Raw genomic sequence first — 6,650 nt, forward strand, 5'->3', positions numbered from 1 at the left:
CTCAGCCTATTGCAGACAGTCTGAGCACTGATGGAGGGATTGTGCATTCCTGGTGTAACTCGGGCAGTTGTTGCCATGCTGTACCTGTCCCGCAGGTGTGATGTTCGGATGTACCGGTTCCACAGGTGCATGTTCATTAATTGTTTATGGTTCATTAACAAGCATGGGAAACAGTGTTTAAACCCTTTATAACGAAGATCTGTGAAGTTATTTGGATTTTTATGAATTATTAAGACAGAGTTCTGAAAAGGGGACGTTTCTTATTTTTCTGAGTTTATATATATGTGTGTGTGTGTGTGTTAAGTATATGTTTATAAGCATAATCATAAAGCTTGTCTCATTTTTTACACTTCATCCTAAGTGCTTTACCTTAAAATGTTTAAACAGGCCTAAAACTGCTAGCTGAAGTGGATGATGACTGTATTTGTTTGTTTATGTGTAACTCTGTGTTGTTTTTGTCGCACTGATTTGCTTTATCTTGGCCAGGTCGCAGATGTAAATGAGAACCTACCAGGTTAAATAAAGGTGAAATAAATAAAATAACAAATAAAAAAATGGCCAGTAGTGAATAGATATGTAAAGACACAGTAATATCATGAAATCTCATTTTGACTTAGCTTGTAACTTATTTTACACATTTTATTTTGATATTGTGGAAATTATGATTCATTTACAATTTTGTAAGAGATTATACATTTTTGGTTAAGGCAAATTAAGTCTGACATTATAAAGTGGAAATTACAAACTTAAGAAGCCCTCGAATACATTACACTAAATTTCCTGCAACAACAGGGTGACCAAATTAAGATCCTACACCTGTACTGAACAAAAATATAAATGCAACACGTAAAGTGTTGTTCCCATGTTTCATGAGCTGAAATAAAAGATCCCAGAAATGTTCCATACGCACAAAAAACGTATTTCTCTAAGTTTGTGCACAAATGTGTTTAAATCCCTGTTAGTGAGCATTTTTCCTTTCCCAAGATAATCCATCCACCTAACAGGTGTGGCATATCAAGAAGCTGATTAAAAGGCATGATCCGTACACAGCTGCACCTTGTGCTGTGGACAAAAGTCCACTGTAAAATGTGCAGTTTTGTCACACAACACAATGCCACAGATGTTTTGAGGGAGTGTGCAAATGGCATGCTGACTGCAAGAATTTCAACCAGAGTGGTTGCCAGAGAATTGAATGTTAATTTCTCTACCATAAGCCGCCTCCAATGTAATTTTAGAGAATTTGGCAGCACATCCAACCCGCCTCACAACCGCAAACCACGTGTAACCACGTCAGCCCAGGACCTCCACATCGGGCTTCTTGCCTGCGAGATCGTCTGAGGGGGTGCTGAGGCGTATTTCGGTCTGTAATAAAGCTCTTTTATGAGGAAAAACTCATTCTGATTGGCTGGGCCTGGCTCCCAAGTGAATGGGCCTATGCCCTCCCAGGCCCACCCATTGCTGCGCCCTTGCCCATTCAGAGAAGTAGGTCAATTGTCACAGCAATAGTTGTGTTCACAACTGTAAAGTATACCCTGTATACCCATACCAATAAAAAGGCTTATTTTCAGTAGTGTAAAGTACTTAAGTAAAAATACTTAAGAAAATAAGTCTTTTTATTTAAGTAAAAATACTCATTTTGGGGGGTATTTGTAATATACTATTTTGTATTTTTGACTACATTCCTAAAGAAAATAATGCAAGAAGAAGATATGAAGAAGATCTAGCTAAGTTAGCTACACAAATTAATGGAGAAGTCTGACCTTTCTTCAGCAGGTAGCTTTGGCCAGCTTCATCTTGTAGGAGGTTGTGCCTGCTAGCTACTCAATAGCCAGCTAGTGCTAGCTAGCCATCTAGTGCAATCCAACTTTGTTCAGTTGTTGATGAGTTGTTTTTTTTGGCATGCTAACTTCCTAATAAGTTCTCCATTTTTGCTAACATGAGTTTTTTTATATTCTTTTCACACTCACACAGTCTAATCCTTTCTTTGTGCTGCCAACCTAAGCCATAAACACACCTCTTAAGCCCTATGAATATTCTGAGGGGACGTGTACTTCCAGGTATGAACAAAAATACAAATCTAATAAATAAAATGGAATTTTATTTTGTTTTCCTTTATTGTAATGGCGTTCGTTTGTCGAAAGAGAGTCGGACCAAAATGCAGCGTGGTGGTTACTCAGGTTCTTTAATGAATGATTGCGATACATGAAATAACTTATAAATATACAAACACAACAAACGGAACGTGAAAACCTATACAGCCTGTCTGGTGAACACTAACACAGAGACAGGAACAATCACCCACGAAATACACAGTGAAACCCCAGCTACCTAAATATGGTTCCCAATCAGAGACAACGAGAATCACCTGACTGATTGAGAACCGCCTCAGGCAGCCAAACCTATGCTACACCCCTACTCAGCCGCAATCCCTACAAAAACCCCAATACGAAACACAACATTTTAAACCCATGTCACACCCTGGCCTGACCAAATATATAACGAAAACACAAAATACTATGACCAAGGCGTGACATTTATTCCATGCACAGTTTTTAGACAATAAATGAGAAAACAAGTAGACTTCAGATTTTATTTGTCAAAATGAATAACAAAAAACAAAAAAACAAGCCATTTTCTGTTTTTACATTCTCCATTTTGACTCTTAAATCAAAATAACAAAATGTACACGGACCCTGTTGCTTGGGCTGCCTTCTCAAAACATTTTCCATTTGGATCGCTGGAAATATTACCAATGACATTGATCCTAAACAAAAATACTGCCTTTGCCTGCAGTTTAGAAAATGAATTGCCTGGAAGACTATTCAATACACAGAGACATGGGGACAAATTGGTCTGAATAACAGAAGTCAAAGAAATAAATAGACCCTAAAGGATTTGGCGAAATAAAGATTTTCTTCTGCTTCTTTCAACGCAGTAATCAAAATGATTTACACCCTCAGCTGAAAGATCCATACTCTCATTTTGTTCAGTGGTATAGAGCTGCCAGTCAACCACCACTTTTCTTCTAAGAGTGTAGAACTGCTTCTGCCTTTGTTGCTGATTAGAAATGGGAAATTCGTAGTTTTGCGTGACCATCTCAGAGCTTCATCATGTCAGAAGTGTGTTCATCTTTATTTGCTTCATTCTACACCATGGGTATCAAACTCATTTTGCCTCGGTGGATGTATTCGGTCTTCAACGAGGTCTTGAGGGCCGCCCTGAAAATTTGTGAAATTTCCTCAAAATTATCTATAAAATAATTCTCTATCCATTGTGATTGGAATATTCTATGCTCCCTGACTGTCTAACTCTCGTTTGGGTGAGTAGTCGCAACCAGGACATTCAAGAAACTGTAGCCTATGAACGTACAGTGAGGGAAAAAAGTATTTGATCCCCTGCTGATTTTGTACATTTGCCCACTGACAAATAAATTATAAGTCCATAATTTTAATGGTAAGTTTAATGGTAGGTTATTTTGAACAGTGAGAGACAGAATAACAACAACAAAAATCCAGAAAAACGCATGTAAAAAAATATATTAATTGATTTGCATTTTACTGAGGGAAATAAGTATTTGACCCCCTCTCAGTCAGAAAGATTTCTGGCTCCCAGGTGTCTTTTATACAAAGGGAGTGCTCCTAATCTCAGCTTGTTACCTGTATAAAAGACACCTGTCCACAGAAGCAATCAATCAATCAGATTCCAAACTCTCCACCATGGCCAAGACCAAAGAGCTCTCCAAGGATGTCAGGGACAAGATTGTAGACCTACACAAGGCTGGAATGGGCTACAAGACCATCGCCAAGCAGCTTGGTGAGAAGGTGACAACAGTTGTAGCAGTTATTTGCAAATGGAAGAAACCCAAAATAACTGTCAATCTCCCTTGGCCTGGGGCTCCATGCAAGATCTCACCTCGTGGAGTTGCAATGATCATGAGAACGGTGAGGAATCACCCCAGAACTACAGGGGAAGATCTTGTCAATGATCTCAAGGCAGCTGGGACCATAGTCAACAAGAAAACAATTGGTAACACACTACGCCGTGAAGGACTGAAATCCTGCAGCGCCCGCAACGTCCCCCTGCTCAAGAAAGTACATATATATGCCCGTCTGAAGTTTGCCAATGAACATCTGAATGATTCAGAGGACAACTGGTTGAAAGTGTTGTGGTCAGATGAGACCAAAATGGAGCTCTTTGGCATCATCTCAACTCGCCGTGTTTGGAGGAGGAGGAATGCTGCCTATGACCCCAAGAACACCATCCCCACCGTCAAACATGGAGGTGGAAACATTATGCTTTGGGGGTGTTTTTCTGCAAAGGGGACAGGACAACCTCACCGCATCAAAGGGACGATGGACGGGGCCATGTACCGTCAAATCTTGGGTGAGAAACTCCTTCCCTCAGCCAGGGCATTGAAAATGGGTAGTGGATGGGTATTCCATCATGACAATGATCCAAAACACATGGCCAAGGCAACAAAGGAGTCGCTCAAGATGAAGCACATTAAGGTCCTGGAGTGGCCTAGCCAGTCTCCAGACCTTAATCCCATAGAAAATCTGTGGAGGGAGCTGAAGGATCGAGTTGCCAAACGTCAGCCTCGAAACCTTAATGACTTGGAGAAGATCTGCAAAGAGGAGTGGGACAAAATCCCTCCTGAGATGTGCGCAAACCTGGTGGCCAACTACAAGAAACGTCTGACCTCTGTGATTGCTAACAAGGGTTTTGCCACCAAGTACTAAGTCATGTTTTGCAGAGGGGTGAAATACTTATTTCCCTCATTAAAATGCAAATCCAATTTATAACATTTTTGGCATGCATTTTTCTGGATTTTTTTCGTGGTTATTCTGTCTCTCACTGTTCAAATAAACCTACCATTAAAAATATAGACTGATCATTTCTTTGTCAGTGGGCAAACGTACAAAATCAGCAGGGGATCAAATACTTTTTTCCCTCACTGTAGGTCCATTATAATTTCTACACAGTTTATTATTTTAAAGTATATTAAGTTAATTTACCCCTGGGCTACACTGTCAATGGGAAAAGCTGACTGAAAAAGTGTAATACTGTCAATGGGAGAAGCTGAAGTAAATTGATTGTTTTCTTTAGAATAAATTAATATTATAAATTAATATTTTGTCAAATGAGTGTCTTAGAGGTCTCTCTTTATGTAGTTTTGTGATGTCTCGAAGTAGATTGAAGTGGCTTTCAAATCCATTCACCATGTTGAATGGTTCAGAATCGATCCCAAATTGATGTGTGTTTCTAGTTTATTGACCCTCAGGATATCGCACCCAGGGGCACAGAGCCTGCCTTGATACAGTACACTGATTGATTTACAGCCAGACTGCCCTCATCATGTTAAATGAATGTGTCTATACAAGACTAAGTGGGCTTATGTCTGTAACCTCATTTGGTTAGTCTTAGCTCTTGGAAACCAACCATGGGAGAAACAACATGACACTATTTTCTCAACAACAAAGTAAGTGTAAGCTCAATGCTTTTACCACCTACGAATCAGCTTAACACATTTCAGGAGATGAAGAGAGGGAGAAAGAGCGAGTGAGATGGAAAGAGAGTGGGAGAGAGAGACCACAATCTTTCTGTTTGTTCCTCCCCATTTTATTTAGTCAGTGTGAACACAATCATTGCCTCACTCTCATTTGACAGTCTTTCAGCGCTAAACATTCCCCGGGACCACTGGCCATTCATCAAGTAGTCAGTGCGGCAGACATCCATCATCGTCACCATGTAGCTGCAGCACCCACAGCCTGGCCTGCTGGGGTCGAGAGAGGGATTCAGGGAGGTCCTTACATGCTTAAATGGACCTCTAAGGATCAGTGCACTCTGGGGAGATTGGGCGGGTGTGGTAATGTGGTATTAACGTAATTGCACATACACGCCACCAGGTGGTGTAGCACTTCAGTACCTATTGGTATTGTTGTAAGAGTTTTGGAATGCACACTAACATTGAGTGTGACTGCCTAACTGTTTCACCATGCTCTGGCTTAGTAATAAAGTAATCAGATTATAAAGAGCTACTCCGTCACTCCTTCTAAGCCATAAAGAGTTCCATGGGTTATTACAAGTGGTGACAAGGTAAAGGTAAAAGGACAACTGGATGCATGAAATGTTTGCGTTCCAGGGACATAAGGATTCACAAGCTGGAAGACTGAAGCTAGGTAAGCGGTAGGCCGGGAGTTGAAAATGGCGGCGAGTAGTGTGGACGAAATTGAGGAAATTGAGAACAAAGTTGGTGAAGCAACAGCTGTGCTGGAATGCAAACATTATGGCTGCTACTTTGAGAACACAAACTCTCGCATCTTTCACAACAAAAAGTGAGGGAGTCCGGGGGATGACTGGAGGGGCAATGGTGGAAGTGGAAGTATTGTGCGATTCTCTTGGCGTGAGAATGAGTGGAAGATGGTGAAGAAGAGTGCAGCTAAAAGTAGATAAAGTTGGAAATGAACAGCAGTTTATGGTTGGAGTGCGATTCACAAACAAATATGTTTTTTTGGGTGACCCATTTGTGGTCTCGTCTATGGAGAAGGAAAATTTGGGTAAAGTGAAATCGGTCAGAGTGACCAGAAGCGGTATAACGTTGAATTCCTGTGTGTCAAAACTGCTAAAGAAGACAGCTCTGTGGCTCAACA

Source organism: Oncorhynchus gorbuscha, linkage group LG01 (genome assembly GCF_021184085.1).
Source record: "Oncorhynchus gorbuscha isolate QuinsamMale2020 ecotype Even-year linkage group LG01, OgorEven_v1.0, whole genome shotgun sequence".
In the NCBI taxonomy this organism is placed as follows: domain Eukaryota; kingdom Metazoa; phylum Chordata; class Actinopteri; order Salmoniformes; family Salmonidae; genus Oncorhynchus; species Oncorhynchus gorbuscha.